Source organism: Cervus elaphus, chromosome 11 (genome assembly GCF_910594005.1).
Source record: "Cervus elaphus chromosome 11, mCerEla1.1, whole genome shotgun sequence".
Classification (NCBI taxonomy): Eukaryota; Metazoa; Chordata; class Mammalia; order Artiodactyla; family Cervidae; genus Cervus; species Cervus elaphus.
Window position 1 is genome coordinate 34,362,713 of NC_057825.1, and position 27,635 is coordinate 34,390,347.

The 27,635-nt window shown below is 42.5% G+C and overlaps 1 protein-coding gene across 3 annotated transcripts in view; it reads left to right on the top strand.

Moving 5' to 3' along the window:
- BABAM2 (BRISC and BRCA1 A complex member 2) overlaps nt 1-27,635 on the top strand; it is a 401,843-nt gene that overhangs the window by 275,159 nt on the left and 99,049 nt on the right. The window lies entirely within an intron of this gene.

Here is a 27,635-nt window from a genome sequence, read left to right on the forward strand (position 1 = left end):
CCTCTGAACACTCAAGGATGAAGTTATCTCAGAAAACAAAATTGCTGCACTATTAGAAATCAAACAACAACAAATTTTTTAAAGCAACAAACTTGACCAGGGGATAGCATTAGTTCAGTGCTCTGTCAATAAATGTTTCACTTAATTTATACACACAGCCATCTTGAATGCTGACACTTGAGGAAAAAAATATCAGGTTAAAGTAGAGGACACAGTAAAAATAGATAAAGATTATTGTGAAAACTCTGATGGTGAATTTGGGATATTTCCAAGAGAGTTTAAGTTTGGTGCTATAGGCTGCCTATTAATCAGGTCTAATTCTTCTCCTTTTCCTTAATATGAGTAAATGTCTAGTTCACTGCTAAATCCTGGTAGGTTCTCTGTGATTTAGGTCCTTGGTTTCCGCTGTGTTTTCATTTCTGTTTTGTTCCTTTGCTTTACAAAGGGAACAAACAAAGAGAATACGTTTTTCTTGAGCAATTCATTAAGCATTGTGAGTGAGAGGGGAGGTGTTAAAGGCTGTGTGTGTGTGTGTGTGTGTACACACCTATATGAATGGAACAGCCCACCGGTAGTAGATTTCACTGAGCTCTGATAGAAGATCCCTGCCTGCAGGTAGTTAGCTCCAGGTACCCATCTCCAGAGTTCATACTGCCCAGTTGCAATGAGAACAGACTTAGGGTGGGACAGAGGGAGCCCGGCCCAAGATGTTGTGTCTGTAGCCGGCCGTGTATATTTATGGAACATTTCCTAACAGGGTGTTGCTATTTGAAAATAGAAAAGCTTACTTGTTGAGTTTGGTTTGTAAGTACTGTAGGACAGTGGTTTTGAAACTTTTAACTTTTTTTTTTTTTTAAGTTAACAAATACCTCCTTTTCCAACCCCCATATTTACAACTTAGAATCAGGACCCAGCCTGGTGGAACCCTGTTTACTCAGTCTTTGGTATGTCCGAAAAGGGGCCCCTGAGGCACTGCCTTCTAGACAAATTCTTCTTTTTGTACCTTTCCCACAATTTTGGTTTCCCTTTTTTTTTTCTTTTCCTTTGCATACCTGCCTGAGTGTTCACCCTCTTCTCCTATTCTTCAGACCAGTATGGGAGTTCCTAAGCAGCCCCAGGAACTTGAGTCCCTTGGACTGCAAGGAGATCAAACCAGTCTATCCTAAAGGAAATCAGTCCTGAACATTCATTGGAAGGACTGATGCTGAAACTCCAATACTTCGGCCACCTGATGTGAAGAACTGATTCACTGGAAAACACCTTGATGCTGGGAAAGACTGAAGGCAGGAGAACAGTCGACAGAGGATGAGATGGTTGGATGGCATCACCAACTCAATGGACGTGAGTTTGAGCAAGCTCCAGGAGTTGGTGATGGACACGGAAGCCTGGCGTGCTGCAGTTCATGGTCTCGCAAAGAGTCAGACAAAACTGAGTGACCGATCTGACTGACTGAAGCAGCCCTATGCTATTAACAGTTTAATCCTGTGTTTAGATAGGATTTGACAAATCTACCAGGTGAGCAGGGGCTCTTGAGGAAACAAGTGGGGTGATGTGATAGTGATCTCTAACAAAGTGTTAGATGGGCTGATTGATAGGTGTTAGGTGATTGACTGATGATAGGTTTCACCTGCCTTTCTCTTGGTCACCTTTCTCTGCTGGAAGGTCAGAAGCACAGACAGGTGATTCTAGTTATAATGCTGCCTCCACCGGCTCTGTGATCTCAGGCAAGCCTTTTTACATGTCTGGGTCTCAGTTTCCTAAAATGTACAAGGAGGCTAAATTAGGTCTGAAGGTCCATGAGAAGTTATTTTCAGTAATAACTTAGGATATTCTTGGCTAGCTGAGTTGGTCATAGTTGCTGTCATGCCCATTCCCAAAGCTCAGAGATCCTTTACTGGATAAATATGAGCCCCCGGGCTGCATGTGTCCATAGCAGGAATCAACAGCTCACTCTGTGGATTCTTCCACTTGAGACTGGAGGTGGAGTTGGGTGAGGATTGCTTTGTTTATCTCTGAGGCAGTGTTTCCTGTCATGGCTGCATTGGGTGGAGAAGGTTCTGACTACCTATTAGATATCTGCCTAGGATTGGCATCCCACAAATTGGGGGTGGGGATTTGGCCAATAACAGAAACTTTGGACTTTAACCTGATCTTCAGATTCCCCATAAAAGGTGTGGCCTGGAGGAAAAGGGTTACCTTGATAAGGAACAGAAAAGATTTTGAAGTTTCTACACATTGACTTTTGAGCATTGCCAACTGAGAGTAGGGAAAGGCTGCCAGATTAGTAGATGATGTGTGTGCTATAATTGTGTTGTTATTGTTGTCACATCATTCATTCATTCATTCAACATTCATTCATTCAACATACATTCACTGAACAGCCATGTGGCAGAACTTGTCTGGCTCTCTAGTCCTAAGGGCCAGTTCTGAGAACTGTTTTTACTTATACACATTTGCTCTGCAGTTACGGTTTCCTGCCATTAGGAAGTAGTGAATTTTTTTTTTTTATACTACATAATCCAGTCTCAGGAATTGAGATATTAGACATAGTTTACTTGAGATAGGGATTCTAGTATGATTTTCCTTTTTAGAAATAAAATTATTCCATAAAATAAGCAACTTTAAATTCACTTTGCCAACAAAGCTATGATTTTTCCAGTAGTCATGTACGGATGTGACAGCTGGACCACAAAAACTGAAAAATTGATGCTTTCAAAGTGCGTTGCTGAAGACTCTTAAGAGTCCCCTGGACAGCAAGGAGATCAAACCAGTCAATCCTAAAGGAAATCAACCCTGAATATTCATTGCTGAAGCTGAAGCTCCAATACTTTGTGGCCACTTGATGTGAAGAGCGTACTCATTGGAAAAGACCCTCATGCTGGGAAAGGTTGAGGGCAGGTGGAGAAGAGGGCGACAGAGGATGAGATGATTGGATGGCATCATCGATTCAATGGAGATGAGTTTGAGCAAACTCCAGGAGATAGTGAGGAACAGGGAAGCCTGGCATGCTGCAGGCCATGGAGTTGCAAAGAGTTGGACACAGCTGAGCTACTGAACAACACCAGCAAACTCTAAGGCTTGATGTCTATATTTTAAAGTCATTGGTATGGAGAGAAAGCAGAAGTCTTAAGTATAATTATGTAGTTTGTTCACATACCTTTAACTTCTCTAATTGTTAACCCTGTGGTTCCGTTTCCCTGGTGTCTAGAAGAGGAACTATTTATTCTTTTCTTGCACCTCCTTTCTTAAATGTAGAAATCCCTGGACTCATTGGCTCTGTGGGTTTGAGTACTGCTGTTCCATCTCTACAACATTATTAGGCCTCTTGACAAAGAAAAGCCTGCAGGGCGAGCAGAGCTAGAGGAGCTCCTCTCTTCTCTGATTCTCCTCCCTGCTTCCTGCCTTTTATTAGTTTATAAGGTATTTGGTACCTCTGCCCACAATGCAGAAAACCTGGGTTCGATCCCTGGGTCAGGAACATCCTCTGGAGGAGGAAATGGCAACCCACTCCAGTATTCTTGCCTGGAGAATTCCATGGACAGAGGAGCCTGGTGGGCTACAGTTAATGGGATCGCAAAGAGTCGGACAAGACTGAATGACTAATACACATGTGTCTAGGATGGAGCCAGGTCCTACAGCTCTAAAGATAAGTAAAATGTGTTTTCCATTCCTGAGCTGCTCACAGTCTGCGAGGAAGAACAACATAGGAAATAGTAAATTATGCTATACCATAGAATGTACTTGTGGTTTTTTTAACTTACATTTTTTTAGTTAGAAAAACTTTATTGTTAAAATTGTTCTTTTTCGTTGTTGCTTTTAACTTTTTATTGAAATGCAGCTGATTTACAATGTTGTGTTAGTTTCAAGTGCACAGCAGAGTTTTTCAGTTATACATATATATGTATGTGTATATATATATATATACACACATGTACATACATTCTTTTTTAGATTCTTTTCCATTTTGAGTTATTGCAAGATACTGAGTATGGTTCTCTATACTATATGGTAGGTCCTTGCTGATTATCTATTTTATATATCATAGTGTATATATTTTAATCCCAAACTCCTAATTTTAGAGTACTTTTAATGCATGTAAAGAATTACCATAGCACTTGGCATTATGGTGCTACTCAAAATATTTAGCAACCAATATAGCTCTGGCATTGATCAATCAGAATTCATGGAGCTCCATCCTCAGAATGGAGCCAGCTGGTGCTGTTGCTGTGGTGTGTACAGGCTGAATATCTGTGATGCCTGGCACACACAAACTAGGATTGTGGTGCACTGACTGATCAAATCCAGTCTTTATCCCCTTTCCCTAGTAGAAAGTGCTGTGTTTGCATTATGAACGAAGTATACTAGAATAGGAGAGAGTGCTGGTGATGTCCTGAAAGACCAAGGAGTAGGACTTTCACCAAGGTATGACAGTGGTTGAGCTGGGTATTAAAGAGGGCCTTGAAGCATGCCCAGTGGCAAAGGTGGTAGCAGGAGATAGTATTTCACCTTGAAGGCTCAAGAAAAGAGAAAGATATCAATAGCATGTGCTCCAGTGACTTTTGTTTTCAAAGAAAAAAGGAAGTATTTTGTTTTTCCCTTAAGAGAGAGTTATAAAATGCAAGAGAAAGGAAAAGCAAGGGCAGTCGAGATTTCCTCCTCCTAATACTTAATGCCAGTAGATGCTCCTGGATTAGATGTTCCTTGAAACTGAAGTACAGTAGCAGAGCTTAGTCAATGAGTACTTTTGGCCAGCCCCTTGCAAATGAATCTCCAGAAGGAAAGAAAAAAGGACTTCCTCAGAGCAGATCCCTTGAAAAGATTATATTTCTTTAAAACAGAACATTTAAAACATTTAAACAGAACACTCAACAGAGATTTTGGAACAGAGGTATAAAGTGGTTTCATCTCAGCATTAACTGTTAATTTCTGATGCAAATGAAGACAGAGGTAAAGACAATTCAGATATTTTAAATCTGTTTTCAGAATGTGGTTTATATGATTTGGTTTGCCAAGTTTACTGTGATAGTTTTCTTGGCTCAATAATAAAATTAATTCTCATTCCCTATAAATGGGGCTAATAACTGTCTCATGTTGTTATGAGGATTAAATGAGGATTATATATGTATATAGATATACATACATATATATAATGCTTAACAGACTGTAGACATTTAGTAAATGTTGGCTGTTGTTGTTATATTGTTGTTACAGTGGTTTGTATATTTAACAGTAATTTATTAAGCTCTCTTTAGTTTGTGACAGAGTTAAGTGTAGATTTTCTTATAAGAGTGTACCATTTAATTTTCAAATATTCCATATATTTGAGTAAAAGAATAAACAGTCTACTCTTCTGTCAATCCAAGACTGGTCAGTGTTTGGTCCTTACTCTTCCACTCCTTTCCTTTGCACCTGTCCTCTTTTTCTTCCTTTCTCCTTCCTCTTCATTTCCCTGTTTTTTGGTCACAGCCCAGCTTCCCAAGTGGCGCTAGTGATAAAGACCCTGCCTGCCAATACAGGAGATGAGGGCTCAATCCCTGGGTTGGGAATCTCCTGGAGAAGGAAATGGCAACTCACTCCAGTATTCTTGCCTGGAGAATCCCACGGACAGAGGAGCCTGGCAAACTGTGGGCGGGCTATGGTCCATAGGGTCACAAAGAGTCGAACAGTACTTAGCAGGCACACACACCAACTTAGGTGAGCCAATTTCTACCCTTCCACTCTCATGGGAATTTCCTCTTCTCCTCTTCCTTCATTTTATTTTTTCAGTTTTTCATAGTTCCCATAATTGTATTTTAGGCTTTCTCTTTAATTTCTTTGTTTCCTTAGAGAACGTCTAGATGGCCCAGCAACCTCAGGACAGTCACTCCTCATGGTTTGCTCTTTTATTTCTGAGCCCAAAACGACCATGATCATGACTAAGCCATCTGAGAGACACCTGAATCCAAAGTAATAATAATATAAAATTAGTGACATTAATGTCTAAAAGCCTTGATGGTGCCCAGAATTCCTTAATAGAATCTCTTCTAAAATTTCCATTTCTGTACTCATTTTCTTCTAATTAAACCTTCTTTCCCTCAAATGACAGTATGAAGAAAAATTAAAAGCTCCAAATTAATTTTTGTTTAATTGCCACATTTCAAAAGAATTCACTTCTATTATTTTCTCAATGCAAATTTACAGTATTTCTGCTACTTTATGAATTTTAAAAAGCTTTAGTGGATTGGCCTGAGTCTAACCTCCTTTATAACATTCTTTCTGAAGGAAGATGCATTCCCTAAACTCCTCACAAACAAGCCAAGTTTAGGAAACCACTTTGTTGGTAATTTGTGCCCTCCCTGAACTAAATCTTCCAACTTGTAGAGGATTGCAGTTCTGTCAGGTATTGTAGAGAACCAAATCAGCCTGGAAGTGTATTACTTGGTTCATCCTCCTTGGAAAGAAACCCATCTAATTAGAACTGCCATGACAACTCTTGTTTTCATGTGGTAAAATAGACTTACTGACCTGAGGTCAAGGTTGTTGGAGCAAAGGTACATGATGGTGACAGAAACCATCATTCATGATCTTAGAGTATTGGCTCCATTTCTCTCCTAGCTGCTTTTCTAATTTTTGCCCCTAATAAGCATTTATTAAGCACCTGTGGTATGGGGCGTTTATATAAGCCCATGAAATATCTACCATAACGAGAAAGAAACAGTGTAAAACCCTTTCACAGATACAGAATGAAATCCAAATATCTTACCATCACCTTCATAATCTGCTCTCTGCCAGCACATTTGACCTTCTCCCATCTACCCCTGTGCCTTCCGCTTTGTCCTCACTTGTTGACCTCTTTCTCTGCTTCAGGCCTGCCAGGCTTCTTACCTGCCGTTTGAGCTTTTGCACTTACTCTTGCCTCTGTCAAAGGGACTTTCCCCCTAGAGGTTTACTTGCTTGACTCCATGTTAACGTTTGAGTGTCAATTTAAATTTATTTCCTCAGAAAGCCTTTTCTTGATCACACTGAAGTTGCCCCCCACATAAATAGTTATGCTCTTTAACATGATGATATTTTCTTTCTTAGTGCTTTCTGTTCTTTTCAATTACTCTATTATCATTATTGTATTGTTTGTCTCTTATTAGAATGTAAACACTGTAAAGGAAACAACAGTATTTGTCGTGTTCCCTGCCATGTGTGTTAATATTTGTTGAATGAGTGAATGAAGAGGAGGGTGATTGAGTTTCATGGGGGTCAAGAAAGGCTCCGTGGATTGGCCCTTAATTGTTTCGGAAAAGGTGATAAGTATGATTGGGCAGAAATAGTGGCCAGAAAGCATTTTATGTGTGAGGAATGATCCATACGAGTAAGTGCTGTGTGGAGGTCAAAAATCATTTGTTCGGTAAGAGCATTTTTGAGTGTCCAGATCAACTGTGGTGAAGGGACCTCTTAGAGAGTGAGTGTGAAGGAAGCTGGATCAATGAAATTCAGAAATAAGGAAGTAGTTCAGATTTGACTGAGAAACACAGGGACTCATTCCAGATTCAAGAAAATAAACAGCAGACCTACAGTAGAAAAAGCAGAAAGCCTTACATGCTTAAGCAAATCTCTATTTGAAGAAACATGTCTAAAGTTGTACAGCCTCCGAGGAGAGAGGAGGTGGGGCGAGTGAGACTAGTGACCTAGAAAGTTTACAAAGAACCTTTAATTGCTCTTTCCTCCAGGATAAACTGAGTTTTAAAGTTCATTAAAAGCATGATTTTTCAAACATTTGACAGTGGATACCCACGAAATGAATTTATTTTTTAGCTTGGTTTGAATGTTGATTCTCTTTCCTATGAAAGAAATAATTAAACTAGTACAGAAGTAGTAGAACTAAATGACAGTAAAAAATAACATTTAAAACTGTGCCTGAGGCACAAGATTCTTTACTTTTCACAGTAACCCTGTGAGCTTTATTATTACACACGTTTCACAAATGAGCAAAACTGAGGCTTGCGTGCATGCGTGCTCAGTTGCTTCAGTCATGTCCGACTCTTTGCAACCTCATGGACTGTAGCCCTCCAGGCTCCAGTGTCCATGGGATTCTCCAGGCAAGAACACTGGGGTGGGTTGCCATGCCCTGCTCCAGGGGATCTTCCCAATACAGGAATCGAACCTGCATCCCCCGCGACTCCTGCATTGCAGGCGGATTTTTTACCTAACTGAGCCACCTGGGAAGTCCAAAACTGAGGCTTAGAGAAATGTTAAACAACTTGCCCTAAGGTCAGTATACTAAATGGATATTGGATTTCAAATCCATCAGTTTCAGATCAAGGACTCAACCTCCTCATTTTTCTGGCTCATTTACACTTGAAGCTAATTTTTTAAAAAGTTTTTATTTCATGTTATGTATGTGTCTCCATGCTTTTATTTGGAATGCCAACTTTCCTACTAAAAATAAATTACTTCTTTTTAGCCTGCAGATACATACTGCTTGCCTACTATAGTCATGGTATTAAATAACATATTAACATTCATTGAAAAATCACCTAGCCAGTTATATATTGTATTACTTCAGAGAAAATTAAGTTCATTGAATTCATATTTTCCTCCTCAAAAATTCTCTTTGTATGTATAATAGTATATCTAGTATAAACATAAGAATTGAAAGCATAATTTATATAGTTTGGGAATAGAGTTTCTTATGTTGATATCTAAAAAGTGAAAATAAGTTACTAGAGTGAAGAACTGCCTCATACCATTTACCCATTTTCACCACTCGTTTATATTTTGCCCCATTTGCCTTACTATTCTGTGTATTTGTATTTGTGTATTATGATTATCTTTTAACACAGCCATCTGAGAGTAGGCTGGGGACATGGACATTACCCTAAACACTTCCGAAGGCATTTCCTGAGAACATGGGCCTTCTCTTTCATAGCCACAGTGCAGTTATCAAGTCAGGAAGTGTATCACTAACACAGCACTATTATCTAATCCCCAGCCTGTGTTCTAATTTTGTCAGTTGTTTCCCATAATATCCCTTTTAGCTATTTTTTACCCGGGTCCAGGATCACATGTTGCCTTTAGTTGCCATGTCTCTCTATTTTCCTTTAGTCTGGAATGGTTTCTCAGTCTGTCTTTATCTTCCTTGACCTTGACAGCTTTGAAGAGTAGAGGCCAGATAGTTTGTTCCTCAGTTTGGATCCATTTGGTACTTCCTCCTGATTGGATTCAGATTATGACATTTGACTACAGACACAATAAGTGTCCTGAGTACATCATTCCGAGATGCACGTGATGTCATACGTGATATCCTTTTGTCTCAGGATTGGTGATGTTAGCTTTGATCATTTGGTTAAGGCAATGTCTACAAGATTTCTTTACTGTAACATTACAAATTTTCTCTCTATGACTAGTAAGAAATTTATAGAGACCAGTGTAAAGACTATGTAAGTGTCCTCATCAGACTTTAACTCATTAGTTTTAACATCCATTGATGACTGATGATTTTTCTAGCTTCGTATTTCCTTTTACATTTATTAGTTGGCCTTCTACTGAAAAGATGAGTTTTTCTTATCTATTTATTTATCTATTTATCTATCAGTATAGGACTTAGCGATTCTCTTTTATTCAGTGGAATATGCACCGCTATTATTATCTTGTTGCATAAGGAAAGATAAATTCATCTCATTGTATTTGCTTTAAAAAACAGTTGTATTTGGAGTTCTGTATTAGATTTCTACAGCTACTATAACAAATTGCCCCAACTTTAGGAGCTTAAAACAACATAAATATATTATAGTTCTGTAGGTCTCAAGTCCAGTACAGTTGTCACTGGGCTAAAATCAAGGTGTTAGCAGGCTCTAGTGGAAAACCTATTCCCTGGCTCCCTTGGATTGTTGGTGGAATCCAGTGCCTTGCAGTCACAGAACTGACATCCTGTCCTTGCTGGAGGTCAGCGGAGGGCCTCTCCCAGCTTTTCAGGGCTGCCTGCATCCACTGGCTCCTGGCCTTCTTCCTCCATCTTCAAAAACAGCAGATCCAGTCCCTCTCACACTTCACATCTTTTCTGTCTCTTCATCTGTTGTCACATCTCTCTTACCTACTCTTTTGTTGCCTCTTCCACTTTTAAGGACTCCTGTGATCAGATTGGGCCCACTCAGGCAACCCAGGATAGTTGTATCAAAGTCCTTAACCTTTATTACATTGCAGGGTCTCTTTTGCCATGTAAGGTAACATGTTTGCAGGTTCTGGCAGTTAAGGCTTGAACATCTTTGTGGAGCCATTATTCTGCCCACCACAAATGCTTATTCTTGTTCAAGGCTTATGCTGGAGGCTTCTATTTAATCAGACAAAACATCAGGCAGAGGCTTGCAAGCAAATAAACTGTTCAATAAGAGACTGAACAAAGTCTGAACTTTTGTTAACTGAACTTTTAGTTAAAAGTATAGGCTTGTAGGCTACTCTGGTGGCTCAGCAGTAAAGAATCTGCCTGCAATGCAGGAGATGCAGGATCCCTGGAGGAGGGCATGGTAACTCACTCCAGTATTCTTACTTGGGAAATCCCATGGACAGAGGAGCTTGATGGACTACAGTCCTTAGTGTCGCCAAGAGTCAGACACGACTGAAGCGACTGAGCATGCACACATGCACGATAGACTTGTAGTAGTAATAGTCCAAAGTGGAAGCTGAGAAGAATATTTAGTAGCAACAGGGCCTCAACCACAGCACTTGGAAGGTTGGACAGACCACTGAGGAGCCAAGCGAGCATGTGGGGCTTCGTGTCCAAGTGACCCTGTTGCAAAATAAAGTCATGATGCTGCTGGCTGCAGGGAGTTCAGGTGCACCCAGGCTGGTGAGCAGAATCAATTGGACAGTTGTGGCTCAGGGTTTCTGTTTCCTGGATTTAGGACCTGCCCTCTTTACAGCATCTAGACCATCTGTTTATGAATGATGTGCTTTCCTTAGCTAGTCACTATTTCATAATTTGGTGCTAGGAAAGTTTGGGCATTAAGATTGGATCTTCCAGGTGTTATAGGACTTCTTATAAAGCTTTCCTTAATGAGATACTCCCAGCTTTTTGAATCCAAATATCTACCTGTCAGTCTGTAGAGTAGAATGATGGAACCAAAAGAGATCTGAGAACGAGTTGGCTTCATCCTTGTGCACATAAGGAAACTGGACAGTAGAAGAGTTAAGTGATTGCTAAGGCCTCAGTACCAGATGGTCTGTGGCAGGAAGTAAGGTGTTGGGCAGTGGTGAAATTGTGTGGCTTCAGGAATTAAATGGCCCAGCTCAATCCAGTGTCTGTGATTTACTGGATGAGTTAATTGAGTCAGTTACTTAACCTGCCAAGCCTTACTGTTTATCTGTAAAATATTATCAACCTTATAGGGCTTTTGTAAGGAGTAAATAAACATAATAAATGAGAATTCTCAATACAATGCCTGGCTCACAGAAAGTGTTCAATATGTGTTAGGCATTACGACTGCTCTTCTAAATAGTGGTAGGAATCAGATCAATAATATGGAGTCCCAAAGTCCTTGGGAATTTTAGGTTCGCAACCCCAGAACCAAACAATGAACTACTCTGCACACCCCTCAGGAGCTCCATCCGTTGGGTCCCTGCCTTTTTCCTTTTCACCCTTACCTGTCCAAGTTTAGTACCTTCTCTTCTTTGCATTCACTTCTTTTTATATCCTGGTCCCCGTTACCCTCACAGGTAATAAATGATGATTGTAACTTTCCAGTAGCACCAAAGAACCAAGTATACAGGGCGAAATGTCATAGCTGTGTCCTACTGCAGCTCCCCCTTGGTGTGCAGGTTGTTTTGCAGCATCATCTCCTCAGTCCCACGGGGGAATTGGAATAGAACCCCTCTCCACTTGGATTTCCGTCAGGTGATCTGGAACTTCTAACCTCTTACCACCTCTACCCTGCTTCTCCCCCACCCACTTCCTCCACTTATTTCTTTTTCCCTGTCTGTCTCCACACAGACACACGGAGGTCCAAGGCCGGTCTCTCAGACACCCAGGCAGACCTTGTTTTCTCTGATTCTCTCCCCCTTCTGCTTCTGTTTCTCTTCCTTCCCTTCTGGCGGATGTGCTCTAGCCGTCTTCTTCCCTGGACTGGGGGCTCATCTGACCTGGGCGGGACCACCCACTTCCTTAGGACAGTCAATGAGCCTCAAGTCTCCACCTCAGTGAAAGGAGGGGAAATACAGATTTACTGGGAAGTGCAAAGTAGGTCGATTTCGTGTTTTCACAGTGTTGTCCCTGCTAGTTCATTTGGGGTTTTTGTAGTTATTGCCGTTGCTTGTGGAGAAGGAAATGGCAACCCACTCCAGTATTCTTGCCTGGAGAATCCCGTGGACAGAGAAGCCTGGTGGGCTGCTGTCCATGGGGTCGCACAGAGTCAGACAGAACTGAAGCGACTTAGCATGCATGCATGCATTGGAGAAGGAAATGGCAACCCACTCCAGTATTCTTGCCTGGGGAATCCCAGGGACAGGGGAGCCTGGTAGGCTGCCGTCTATGGGGTCGCACAGAGTCAGACACGACTGAAGCGACTTAGCAGCAGCAGCAGCAGCAGCTGTTGCTTTAGTCACGTGGATGGTTTGACATCTTACAGGCTGGTCTGCAGCTTGCTTTTTTCCCTTTAACAACACATCATGGCCAATGTTCTCACTCAGGACCTTCTCGTGGTGGCGCGGTACTGCGTCGGAAGAGTTCACTCTAATGTATTCAACTCTGCAGTTGACAGATAACTTCGGTTGTTTGAAATTTGTTGTTTACGTCTGTGATTCGGTCCTACCCATATGAAGCCGTCATTTCTTCTCTAGGAGTTGGCTTCAGTCCCCCCCACCCCCTCCCCCACCCCACTCCCTGCTTCTGAGGAGGCCCCAGTCTCTCAGAATACGCCCACTGCATGTGTCGAGTCTGAAGGACATGGTGTGTTTGCTGCTCAGGCAGCAAGCATGGCTGTAGCTTAGTAGTTTGGGGATGTGATGTGAGTTGAGCGCATGGGCTCCCCTGGTTCTGAAATGACCTTGACCCCATTCAGGGAGAAAATACTCAGAAGAGACAGTTGTGCCGAATTTGTCATCACCAATACTGAGAAGCAGTCTCGGTCTGACTGGGAAAGAGAGGTGCTGCTGGGAACCCAGCCCCCTCACAAGGGGCTGGAAGCTCTGAGATGGACCACTGAGCCCTGCATGCTCAGAACTTGCCAGGTGGCCCCGAAGCTGTGGATCCCTCCCTGCCTTTCTCCTTGAAGACTATAAATATCCACATAGATTTCTATGGGATATTATTCTTGGAGAGTACTTAGGACTCCTGAGAATTAAATCATGTCCTAAACTGAATTCTTACACTGAGCAGTCCATTCGGCATCTTCTGTGTGACTCTGGGTGACACTGATGCCCCGCATGCAATATTGACACATTCACTACTGCAGGGTCAGGATTCAATAGCTATGGTTCAGCCACACAGCTTGTTAAGTAAGTCATTTTGACAGTCCCCTGTATGCTCTTAATATTCCTCTGTTAGTAAATTTTGAGTGTTTGATTTTAAAGATTTAAGAGAACAGTAGTAATAAAAATTCTGAAGCAACCAAGAAAGTGAATTGCAAAGAAGTTAATGATAGGCCAACTTCAATTATATTTGACCAATTAAATTAGCATCATCCTTGTCTACCTTTTCCAGAACTGGTTTCCTTCCTCACACAACCTTTCTGCTTCTGTTGCATCTTGTGCCACTGGGATAAAGAAAGCAAACACATCTCCTTCTGGAGTTATCACGTTTCCCCCAGACAGATTTCCCTGAGCTGCCTGGACCATGGGCTCTCCCAGGCTGCCTGCTGCTCCTCCTCAGGCCTGCCTGGCAGCCTTTGTCTGGGAGTGTGTAGACCAGTGTTTATTGTCGTGGCTGATTTGAATTATCTATTGCAGAGAATTGGATAAAAATAGGATTTAAACCAACGGAGGTATTTTTAAAGCAAAAGATGCAGGTAAATAAATTAAGATATTCAGAAACAGGCTCCAGTTTTGCACAGATGGGTGTTAACAGAACTGAACTCCTACTTCCTTCATTAGTTAGTAAACAGTTTATTTAGTAAGATAAAATGTGTTTTTAAATGACAGGAATCTACTCAATACTTGTTTTTGTTAAAGTTCTGACTACGCCGATAGCCTCCTCAGTCCCTCACCTCTTTAAGTTCCCAAGAAAGGACTTTCCCAAGAGAAAGGACTTTCTCGTTATCTTTTCCTCAGTTTCCTCTCCCTAGTGTCTCCAGAAAATGGGTCCTCTGGCTTTCCGGGTGCGTTTTGGAGTACAGGGCCTGGAGGGCTGGCAGTCCCGTGGAAGGGAGCAGTGTTCCCACCCAGCATCCGTGCCGTGTTTTAGTAGGATGATAGCATCCCGCATCCATGTGTGTAGGCATGTCCTGGGGCAGTAGCTGGCACCAGGGCCTGGCACCTCCGCGGCAGCAGCGCAACGTGGAGCAAAGGTGGGGCTGCTGAGCAGCACCTGCCGGCGGCGCCCCCTTCCCTCCGCTGCCTTGCGTCAGTCACACGCTCTGTCCCGTTGGGCAGCCAGGGGTGCGTGGCAGGGCAGAGGGGCTGGGAGAAGGGCAGGACGATCAGTGGGCAGCTGGAATGACATGGATGATTTGGCTCTTAAAGGGGTAATTAGGGCCAGACTGAACATTGCCAAAATTGGGAGACTGGCAGTTTCACCTGTTAGCTAAGAAGATCTTTATCTCCTAAGGATAAAGGACTCCTCCTTCTGTATGTTTGACATGTGATTCTTATGCTGGTGCGAGGGCGGTTGAGAACCTATCCTATTCATTCACATCAGAACCAGCTACAGGATCTGCTTTTTCAAATCACACATTTTCCTAAGGTTCTAATATGCTGCTCTACAACAGGGATGTATGTGTTAGTTGCGTTAGTCATTTAGTCGTGTCCAACTCTTTATGACCCCATGGACTGTAGCCCCCAGGCTCCTCTGTCCATGGGAATTCCCAGGCAAGAATACTGGGGTGGGTTGCCATTTCCTTCTTCAGGGGATCTTCCTGACCCAGGGATTGAACCAGGCTCTCCTGAGTTGCAGGCAGATCTGTACCATCTGAGCTACCAGGGAAGCCCAGAACAGGGATGGGCAGAGATTTCTCTTCTCCCCAGAAGAATCTCTGGAGGGTATCACATCACTTGGGTATAGTGGGGCATATGAAGGTGGACAGTCACTCCCTAGTGGCTTGTCTGTGGATGGCTCATGTCGAATATGCTAGAGATAATGTTCAAGAACAGACGAACTTCCAACATTAACCAGAATCGCATGCAACTGTTGGCCAGCTATGGTTACACATCAGTAATGACACATATATCCTGAGGACAGGGGATAGTGACTTCCCAATGTTTGGAGATTGTGGCACCTTACTGTTGTCTCTAAATGGCTTGGGTGTTGGGCACATGTTTTTAATTGTTTTTTTTTTAAAACCACTTTAACTTTACATAAGCCCTTTTGTGATAAGTGCAGGTATCATGAGAGCCTGACCTGAGAATTGCTATTGCCTGTAAGCTGAATGTGAATTTTCAATGTCTGCATGCGAATTCAACCCAAACTTTACTCAGCTTGCTAAAATTTGGGGTACTTCGTGCTCCAACCAGTGGTATTTGGAGTGGCTGCCCCTCTTGTAACGGCAGAAGGATGCCTGAATAATGCTTGAGGGCTCTGCTGACAACCCTGAGCTCTCACAAAACTTTGAAGGTTTGGCCCACATACCATCAAGAAGCCAACATCCCGATCCTAAGTACAGGCCTTGCCTAAGGTTAACAGTAAGACCAACATTTTGTTGCTTCATTTTCCTATTAAGCTCCAGATCGCTGATTGAAGCAGAATTCCAATGTATTGACACACCACCACATTGTTAACACGACAGGGAGGATTTGATTATGGGAGAACAAGTCCAAAAACGGTAAACTGGCAAAAAAAAAAAAAAAAGAGAAAGAAAAAAAGACTCTGGGGCCTTGCTTCTCAAGGCAGCTTTTGTGGTTGCATTCCTTTATTTGATGTGGTTCCCTCCTTCTCCTGTGCCAAACGGTGCAATATGGGAAAAATGATGAAGCTGCAAAAAGGGCGGGATGGCAGGGGGCAGGGGAGATAGGGAGTGAACCATTTAGTAACAGGAGAAAGAAAACAGAGCTTAGGGATCAAAGACAGAAATACCTGTCTCTCCAAGCAGGAAGCAGAAAGAAACACAGGAGTCCTTTCCCCGTGCTCAGGGAAAGGCTGAGACGCTGTCAGCTGGCGCCTTTCAGGCCAACCCCGGCGGGCACAGTAGACAGGGTGGCCATGAGCTGCCTGCAGGTGAGAAGAATCAGCTTGAGAAAGTCAAGGCTGAGCATGCTGTGCCTGCATTACCAAGAACTGCAGGGTTAACCTGGGAGGGCCCCAGGGAAGAAGGGTGGGGACCAGAGGTTGCCTCCCATCAGCAGATTATGGGAATCAACACGTTTTAACACCAGCCACCCTCAGAGGCCAATCCTCGGACAGCATTAGAATCTAGATGAGGAAAAAGCTTCCGTGCAGAATCAGAATTTTATTTATTTACAATTTTCAGGCTGGGCAGCCTTTCTGTTGTGTGGTTTGTGACTTCCCAAAGTGACATTTTCTGAGTTTTAAAATTATCTCTCTTTGCACTGTGAAAAGAGCATCTATGATTCATCTTAATATTTCTGAGGATCAGTCACCAACGAACAGCTAGTATTTCGGGTAGGAGGAAGGCTTTTGTAGGCAGCTTTTTCACCTAGCATAGAAGTAAAAGCACCAGAATATGCCTCAAGCGTCATTTGAGATCATATAAATAGCTCTCTCTTGCAGTTCTAATCCAATATCATTATGAGAACTCCCACAGTCCACGAGTTGCCTAATGTTCACCTCACCCTTGCCTGAAAAAGGCTAATGCTTGTGGTTTACCTGCTGATTGAATATAGTTTCTGAAAATGCTTGTGGTTTACCTGCTGATCGAATATAGTTTCTGAGAGGTTTGACCAAAGGATCTGCTTTTCATTTTGGCTGATCTAATCTAGGTCTTTTGGCCTGTATTTATTCCTGGATATTTTCCTCAGCTTCAGCATCTGTAGAACTGTCAAGTGATCCTTTAATCCTAGTTCAGGAGTCAGCAAACTACAGCAGACCTGGCCATATCTGGCCTGCAGCCTGTTTTGTATGGCCCGGGAGCTCCAAATGATTTGTACATTTTTTAAATGATTAGAAAAACATTTAAAGAATAGTATTTTATAACTTGTAAAAATTATGTGAAATTCACATTTAAGCATCCATAAATAAAATTTTACGGGAACACAGCCGCGCACACTTATTTACATATTTCGTCTGACTCTCTTCCTGCTACAGCATCAGACTTGAATAGTTTTGACAGAAATCTTAGGGCTGCAAGGCCAATGCTATTTACTGCCTGTCCCATTGCTGAGAAAGTTTGCCAATCCCTGTCCTCGACCCTTAAAACCTCCTTTTTCACAGTGACTATTTCAGAAAAGATAGGTACATTTACAGACTTCTCATGTCCATTTTAGAAATTAAACTCTCGTCTTTCTTTATTCTTTCAACCTTAATGCCACAAATATTTATTGAGTGCATACAATGGATGTGGTCTTATTCTTATTTCTGGTGTCTTAGCAGTAAACAAAACAAATAATCCCCATTCTGGAGGAGTTTACATTCTAGTGGAGGGTAATGAGGGGAGATGGTAAACAAATACAATATGCAAAGTGTTTTATGGAGCTCTGTGCTGTAAACAAAGTAAAACAAAGAAGAGGGGTTACTGGAAAAGGAGGTGGATTGTTTTAAATAGGTTGTTGAGGAAGCTTTACTGAGAAGGCAGTGTTTTAGTAAGACCTGAAACAGGTGAGGAAGCCCCGCAAACAGCTGGGAAGAGAGCTGCAAGGCAGAGGGGACAGTGGAAGAACTGAGGCATGTGTGCTGAGGTGGAACAACACTTGCATATCCAAGGAGGCAAGAATCCAGACGAGAAGCTATGCTAGATTGGACTGAGTCTAAGGAGCCGATCGGTTAGAGCTAGCATGTGCTGACATGGGAGAGCAGGAGCAGTAGGTTTTGCAGGCAGTTTGCTGATGAGCAGGTTAAGTTTGAGGTACATTTTATACACCCAAGTAGAGGTGATGAGTAGGCAGTTGGCTCTATGAGTCCTGAGTTCAGTGAAGGTCTAGCAACGGTATAAATTTAGAAGTTGTGGGTATAAAAGAGCTATGTTAAGCAATGAAGCTGGCTGAGATTCAGGCTCAAACCCCAGACTCTTCCTTCTCTTCAGGACGTCTCTCACTGTAAAACTACACAGAACTTCTTTTTAAACCTTGAATTTTCTTTTCCATCAAGTTCACCATTGGCATGCCTCAGGATGGACATCAGAGCTTCTTATCCCCTCTCCGGGCAGGTGCCCTTTGATCAGTGGATATCCCAGGCAGCCTGAAGAATGAAACAGGCTCTTCTCATTGGGGCAGAAAACTGCTTGGTGTGGTCCAGACCCCACAGCCTGCTGTCCTTAGAGTTCCTAGTCTTTGATCACGTGCCTTACCTTGTGTAGAATGTTTCCTCCTTCCTTCCATCTGCAGTCTCGATTTGACAGCTCTTTGCTTTGCCTTTTGGTTACCTGCATGTGACTGGACTTCATTTTGCCCATGTACGCACTTAGCTGTAATTACCTTTTTCTAGTTGTTTCCATAAATGTCTGTTCTCCCATTCTAGACTTTGAGTCCTTGAGAGCACATCCATGTGTTCTTCTTCTCCTCTTGTCCACACTGCCTTTCAAATAGTGACGTCATGCCTTGGGGATGGAAGGCAAATTTGCTTTTTCCACACGCCTTCCCATCCTCATCCCTGTTGTGCATCCTTGGGAGGTACAGGGCAGGGTGTGAGGACCACCTGCACCTGATCCACTGGGAACCAGGTCAGCTTAATCAGTCACCTTCTCTGTGGGTGGGCCTTGGGTGTCTGAGTTATTAACAGGCTCCTTAGATCATACTTATGCAATCATGAAAAGAGTGCAGAGGAAAGATTCCAAACCCACTTTGACTATTGCCAGCCTTAAACCTTGGACAGATTATCCATCTCAAGCCTCTGTCTTAGCATCTCTACAGTGAGTTAACACTTGTTACCTACTATGTAGTGCTCACTCAGTTGTGTCCAACTCTTTCACAGTCCCATGGACTGTAGCTCACCAGGCTCCTCTGTTCATGGAATTTTCCAGGCATGAATACTGAAGCAGGTTGCCATTTCTTACTCCAGGGGATCTTCCCAACCCAGGGATTGAATCTGTGTTTCTTATGTCTCCTACATTGGCAGGCGGGTTCTTTACCACTAGCGCCACCTGGGAAGCCCCACCTACTATGTATGACTGTTGTAAAAACCCAAATGAGGGGCACTTTGGAAACAAATTATAAAGTGCTGTGTACTAGTAGCCTGACTAACTGCATCTTCTGGTATCCTTTCAATCTTGGTGTGTGAAAGCCAGGCTCCAGCTCCAACAGGTTAGCTCTTGGAGCGCAGAGACCAGTGCTGTGTGTGTGAAGTCATTTATGCTGTTTATAGGCTTATAGCATGTGTGCCTAGTCGTTCAGTCATGTCCAACTTTTTGCACCTCTTTGGGCTGTAGCCCACCAGGCTCCTCCAATCATGGGGATTCTCTAGGCAAGAATACTGGAGTGGGTTGCCATTTCCTCCTCCGGGGGATCTTCCTGACCCAGGGGTCCAACCTGGGTCTCCTGCATTGCAGGTGGATTCTTTACCATCTGAACCACCTGGGAGGCCCATTCATAGGCCTGAACCTTCAGTGAATACCGACAAACAGGAATCAAGTGGATAAGTTTCTCTACCCTGATCAGACAGATGGTAGTTTTTTCCTCTTCTTTTGTCCATGATTAAAACCTGTGTACAGTGAGGAGGAGAGAGTTACAAAAATGCTTGTGGGTTTAGTCTAGGGTAACTATTATATGCATTGATTTTTTTCCAGCTTTATTGAAGTATAATTGACAAATTAAAATGTAAGATATTTACAGTGTACAATGTAATGATTTGATATATTTGATATGTATTGATTTTTCTCAGTAAGTATGTTTCAAAAGTAACTCATAGGAAGAACAACCTCTACCTGTGTAGTAGCAGAACAGTAAAGTCATTCATTGGAGTCTCAATGTTGTAAATAACAAATTCACTCATTCCTAATGACTAGGGTTTGAGAAATTGTGATGGAATCATACTGCAGGTAACAGGCCAGGGATCAAGATACAGTAAGAGGGAAAAAAGTTTTTCCTTCCCTTTGCCTGTTCATGTCTTGCGTGGCCAGGCATCATTATAAGTAGTTCATACCAGATCTTAATAGAACATCTGCTAAGTTCATTGTTGTTTTCCAGGGCTTACTTTAAATGCTTTTCCACATGCTAACAAAATCCTGATGGTGGACATCTGTTAAGATTGTCCCTTAAAGGCTTTTCTGAGATGTTAACAAACTTAAACACATTTCTGAACAAAAACTTGGTTAGTGTTCATGTCATTAGACAGACTGTGTTTGCAATTAAAATATTCTCATCTTTTGTATTTCTTGAAGTATAAAGTTTCCTTGCTTGCATTTCCCCTCCTCTCTCCTGGAAAGTGCCCATCAAGTCTTCTGGCCTTCAGAGTTTCTAACAGTTCATTTGATGTTGAAAACATCCCTAACCGCTTCAACTTCAGGTACCTACATAAGTTTAATGAGTGTTCCTGGCACTGGCTCAGGGCTCAGTCAGCCCAGGCATCTGCCTGAAGACACCCAGGCCGGAAGGAACCTGATGGACCTGGCACACATGGAACCGGATGTCAGGCCTGCAGATCAGGATTCAGTAGTCACAGAAGTGATCAGTGAAGACCTAAGAGTGGTAGACTGAGGTCAGAGAGACCTAGATTTAGATGCCAAAATGGCCATCCTCTCCAGTATTCTTGCCTAGAAAATTCCATGGACAGAGGAGAGGAGCCTGGTGGGCTACAGTCCATGGGGTCGCAAGGAATCAGACAAAACTAAAGCAACTTAGCATGCACATACTGCCATTTTACCACCTGTATGACTTCAAGGAGGGTTATGTGGCTTCTCTAAGCTCTAGCCTTCTCATCTGTAAAACAGGACAGCACCTCTCTTGTAGATTGATGAGAAGAAGAAATGATATCATTCATGTAAAGCACTCAGTATAGTGCCTAATATTACACATAAAGCTTCATAAATGGAACTGTTATTCACCACTCCATTCTGTGGAGAATTCATTTTACCAACTAAACCCCCGATATTGCCTTTTAAATTCTCTTCTTTTATACTGCGACTAAGCAAAGAATGTGTATGTGCTTTTTCGCTCTGCCATGTGTGACTCTTTGTGACCCTATGGACTGTAGCCCTTCAGGCTCCTCTGTAAATGGGGATTCTCCAGGCAAGAATACTGGAGTGGGTTTCCATGCCCTCCTCCAGGGGATCTTCCCAACCCAGGAATCAAACCCAGGTCTAGTAAAGACTACCTGATTCAAATTTGATCATTATAGTATGCCTACACCTTTTAAAATTACTCTATTTAATAACTCTATAACCTTCTAGGTAATTTAACTTAGCAATTTCAACTTCTTTAGACTTTGCTCCAAATAGGAACGTTTTCTGAGTGTTTAATCCTACTCACCCTGTCTCAGAACATTTCCATTTTTATATGTCCCTTAAAAAATGGGAAACAACAAATGGAAAACAACAAATGGAATAATAAGACCTGATTTTATGCCATGAGGCATGTTTGGTGGAACTTTTTGATCAGGTACACAAATGGAATACAGCCAGGCCCACATCCGTGTCTCAGTGAACCTCTCATCCAGTGTGACTCCCTGGATTTTCTCCTACTTATAAACTTAACTTGTCATTCTGATCTTTTATTTTCCTGTTATATTATTTTATTCCCCTGTTATAGTCATTGAGATTTTCAGTATTTTGAATTAAACTCTGATTTTGTTTAACTGAGGGGTGGAGAGGCTCTTAAGTAAGGGCCTTTAAGTAAGATTCAAAGCTGAATCTATAAAATGAGACAGTGGCTAACAACAGCTGTAGAAAATGCTTTACTAAGAAACAGAAAATCCAGTTAGGAAAACAACAACAACAACAAAAACCCAGACTCTTTGCTTAGTGTAGTATTTGTACTTTTGGAAACTACATATGATTTTTCTTTATCCTACCCAGTTAATATCTGGTGACATGATATCTTAAGAAAAAGTGGGATAACAAGGTGATGAATTTCATGGATGAAGGTTTTCTAAGGATAATTTCAGCCACTTCTGCTACTGTTTCAGTATATAGGTAGGGATTAGTAGAGATTAGAGTTTTAGAAATTCCACACCATCCTTCTTATGAAAAAATTTCTAAAGAAGGGCACAGGCTTTGGAACCAGAGAGACTCGGATTCAAACCCTGCAACTTACTTGCTGCATAATCTTGGACAAGATACTTAGACTCTTAGAATCTCAGTTTCCTGATCTGTAAGTTGGGCTAATTAGATCTACCTGGCAGAATTCTTGGGCAGTTTCGAGCTAATGAAACATTTAGTAGAGTGCCTGGCAAAAGTGGATACTCAATAAATAACAGTGACTTTTGTTTTATTGTAATGGCTTTCCTGGCAGGCTACCAAGAAACATACTCTCTCATTATAGAGTGCCCTAGATTCTTGAGGTCCCTGGCATTTCTCTACCTTGAAAGGAGTTAACAGTGGTGCCTGAGTCTTGTATTCAGAATGGAAAACTCAAGTCCAGAAAGAGATTTAGGCATATAGTTCATGTTTATTGGATTGAATTGAAGGCTCACCTTTCTTTAGGATTTCTCTTAACTTGGAGGCCAGTGGCGGCTGGGTCCTTCTATCATCCTTGAAGTTCTCCATTTTCATGCTTCACCCTCACACTCCCCTGAACCTTACTGTGGAGGAGGCAACCAGGTCAACTTCCTGTCCCTCAGAACCGGGTTCAAAGGCAAAAATGAGACCCCAAGACCGCTTCACGCATCCCTGACCATGACTTGACATAACCCTGGACGTGAAATACTCACATAAGAGGCATTTTAGCATAACATCTCTCTTGGAGTGTGTGGTGCTATTTTCATATTAGTGTAACTCTAATTGTTACTTTAACCCTTGAGAGAGATGGGTCTTTTTGAGAGTAGTAGTATCCCCACTGTACTCAGGGGAAAGTGAAGAAGGACCAAAGAGAGCAGATTTGATAGAAGCAAGAACTGCAGTTGAAAATCAGTGGCCCTTCTGGTTTTCTCCAGTGCTAAATCACGTTTTCTTCATTTTTATTTGGCCAATAAGGTAAGGCCCCACAGGAAGAGGGGGGAGTTACTATTTCATAATGGGTTAAAACCCATTATCCCAAGTCAAGCTTGCAGACAGGCTGATTGCCTGCCTTTTTCCAGGTCAGAATGCCCCAAAATATTTCCTTATGCTATCGACTGTAGCCAAGTCAAGTCTTCAATATTAGAGACATTTTGAATATTTGCAGACAGAGCAAGGTCCACAGAGGCTCAGTTAGCTGTATTTGCATGGAAACAATAATATTAGTACATAGACAGTTCTTGTATTTGACTTTTAGAACCCAAGGAGGACAGACTTGGAACTGTTTTTCTGGCTACCTTTGGGTCTGTTCACCTCCACCGCTGGAAAGGTTTCTCCAGCTCTGGCCTTGTCCTTCTCATTTCTATCCATGGACTCAGTTTCAATTCTAAGAATAATCAGCTAGTTTCGTGTTTCATTGCAGCCCATAAGGAGATAGAAGATGCTTTCTCATCAAAGCAGCCCTTTTCACCCTCTCCTCTCAAGTTCAGCCTGAGACCCTGCCACACCAATTCAGTTTCTCCATCTTTTAACCCAGCTTTCTCCCTGAACCGCTCCAGAGATCAGAAGAGTCTACAGCCCCAGTGGTCCCTTTCATCTCCCCGTCACCCTGTCCCCAGCCCCTACTCAGCCATGGAGTGGGTTAGCGAGGCCCGGCTTTTCGCCAGCCAGCCCTGCATTCCTGAGAAGAGCTGAGTGAGGCTGGGCATGCCTGCAGAGAGAGAGTTTTCTCTTGTACACGCTCAGCACGGTATTTTTTGATTCATGAATATTAAAGGACTTGAGATCACAAGGCCTTACCTCCTCCATCTTGCACCCTTTGAAAACATAATAGCTCTTTTATTTCATGGCACTTGACTTTGTTTATTCAGCACGATCAGGGCAGCATTCAGGCTATAGCAAGCCTGTTAAATATTTACCCATGAGGCGGATATTTATACATGAATCAGCAGCACTTATCAGCATGCAATGCTGGAAGTCAGGTTCAGAACTCTCACAGGCTGAAAAACTACTGAGTTAAATAAAGAGTGCGGCAAGTGTCCGTTAAGAAATCAGCTCTCATTTAAAGCAATCCTTTGTAGTATCTGAAGTGCTTCACACATTGAAGCTTCCTTCCCCTGCACAGCTAAGTCATTCACAGTTGAACATGACAGTGGTTGGTGCATCACATCCGAGATGCAGTGAATCTGGTTGTTTGACCATCTGGGTGTGAAGACAGTCAGGAGGAATGCTTGCCCTGCTGCCATGTGGAAGTTGTAAAAGGAGATGAGCTGTGCATCACTGTGCTTCCGTGGTGGTCTGAGTGCTTCTAGAAGTCCTTTGCTGCTGCTATAACCTCATTGAAATCCTGACCCTGCTCACTGGTAGTCATCCCCAGTGTGTCTTTCCATTCTTGCAGCCCTTTCAAGATTATACTCCACCCCTGCTGGGGTGGCATAGTGGTAAAGAACCTACCTGCTAATGCAGAAGATGTAAGAGACATGGGTTTGATCCTTAGGTCGGAAAGATCCACTGGAGGAGGGCAGGGCAACCCACTCCAGTATTCTTGCCTAGGAAATCCCATGGACAGAGTAGCCTGGCAGGCTACAGTTCATGGGGTGGCGAAGAGTCAGACACAACTGAAGTGACTTAGCACACACACCCCCTCCCCAGGGAGGTGCATAATTCAGCAGTCGCAGCAGCCTGGACACCAGCAACAGGCTTCCCTGAATTCAGATCCCAGCTGTACTATTTCCCGGTTGTGTGACTGCAGGGAAGTTTCTTCTGCTCTCTGAGCCTCAATTTCTTCACTTGTAAAATCACAGGGATGATTTCCACCTCGTTGAGTTGTAGAGAGGGTTCAATTAGATAATGGGAAAGCACCTAGCGACCAGGGTTAGTTCTTGATAATCACAGAAGCAGGGTGCGGAGAGATGGCCCTGGCAGCCGAGCAGCCGGCCTTCGGGTTTCTCCAGACCTCTGCTTCTTGCTGTTATTATAGGTAATTTTTGTTTAATGGCTGTATCTCAGAAGTAGAGAGGGAGATTCAAGTTGACTTTTCACACACAGTTTTTACTCATTGTATTCAATATAGTGAATGATTTAAAACTTATTCTGTAGTATTTTATACAGCTCAAAGTCCATTGCTATCAATTCCAGGGAACTGTCCAAATCATTTTGGGGGGTGCGGTTTATTATGCTAAAGATTGTTTCTCTAAGTAACCTATGAGAAACCTGGATCTTAGTATTCTGTTATGCAGATATTTCACCAAAAACCACAGGCTATAGATACTGGATTTGTTCTCGTAATGTAAAATTTTCTTCTTAATCAGTTTTCCATCCTGATGGAACCATTAGACCCTTGGAGTGAGATGCGCACCCTCTGTGTACTTTTGCATACATAAGAGGAAACAGAAAGCCTTCCTCTAGTTCACAGAAAGTCACAGGAATTTTCCTAGCTTTCTTCCTAGCTTTCTCGTCTAGTGTCTACTCTGAGAGTAGCAAATGGAAGTGATGTTCTTGCTAATTCTGTGTAGTTGCAGGGTGTACGTGATTCATTAATGTCATACTTAGTCAAACACTGTCTCAGAATCTTCTCAGTTGTCAGAGTTGTGTGTTTTACTTATCTTCTGAGTAGGGTAAGGAAACAGCGAATCTTTCCACTCTGTATTGAGTTACTCGCATCACCTGGAATTTTGTTTCTTGGGATTTCTCATTCCCATAAATAAACATAATATTCATTTTTACCTAAAAAAATTAATTTCAGAAATCTGTAGTCAACAGAGAGACAGACTGGTCCTGGAGTCCTTTGGCTAGTTACAGATATTGTTCCTTGTACCACAAACTCTGTCTGTGTGTGTGTGTGTGTGTGTGTGTGTGTGTGTGTGTGTGTGCGTGTGTGTGTGCGCGCGCGCGCACGCGCGCTCAGTCACTTCAGTCGTGTCTGACTCTTTATGACCCTGTGGATGGTAGCCCACCAGACTCCTCTGTCCTTGGGATTTTCCAGGCAAGAATGCTGGAGTGGGTTGCCATTTCCTCCTCCAGGGTTCTTCCTGACCCAGGTATCAAACACGCATCTCCTGCACTGCAGACTGATTCTTTACCACTGAGCCAGCAGGGAAGACCACAAACTCTAGACTGAGTCTCTCTGCTCTAAACTATTTGAGAATGATTTTCCAGACTGTTATTGTGAAATGTTTTGTTTCCATTTACAGTCTCATTACGGTGGGGACTTGGATAATGAATAATCACAGCATTAAGGGATTGAGGGGTCTTTTTATATCCTTTTTGTCTTAAAGAAATGGTTTAAGGGAGTTATAGAAATATATACATTAAAATAAAATTCAAGTAAGAAAAACAAATTAGGACCAAAGAAGAGTAGGAAAAAAGATGAAATCAAGATTAAGGATGATATAAAAAATGCATGCTATAAGGTTCTGAACGATTTTCTTAATAATTTTATGCCAGTTAATTTAAGCTGAAAAGAGAATCTCCAGGAAAGTTCTGGAAACTGTCTCGAGATCAGCAGTGTGTCTTAGTGCTTGGATTGATGATTTTTTACTGTCCCTTCTTGTTTAGATGAATCGAATATCAGTGTTGACTGTGATTAGTTGCACACTTTCTTTTTTTTTTTTTTTTTTTTTTAGTTTTTTTTTTAGTTGCACACTTTCTACCCATATTGGCCCACAGACTCCGGACCAGTATTTCAGAAAATGCTTAACTGCTTAACACCATTTAAAAATTGAGAGCTTAAATCATCTGGATTTCTGGCTTCAGTTGCAAAATTAGGATCTGATAAGACCAGGCGTGTGTTCCTACGTATTAGAAACCAGCTGAGGCTGAGCAGTGGGAGCCCTTCCCATTGTGTGCAAAATCTCCAGTCGCTACCTGGTTCTCTGCATTTATTTACAAAACCTGCCTGGGCTGCCTAACCCCCAGGAGACTGCATCCCCTTCTCTCAACACCTGCTTCACATGGCTCAGTGGTAAAGAATCTACCTGTAATGCAGGAGACGTGAGTTCGATCCCTTGGTTGGGAAGATCCCCTGGAGAAGGAAATGGCAACCCACTCCAGTATACTTGCCTGGAAAACCCCATGGCCAGAGGAGCCTGGCAGGCTACAATCCATGGGGGTGCAAAAGAGTCAGACACGACTGAGTGACTTTTTCTCACTTCACTCACAAGAAAGAGAAAACTAAATTCCAATGAGGCTGCTCAAGGCAGCCAAGCTAGTGAGCTGCAGAACTAGTCCCTTTGGTTCTCTATCACACCGGCACATCAATTCAGC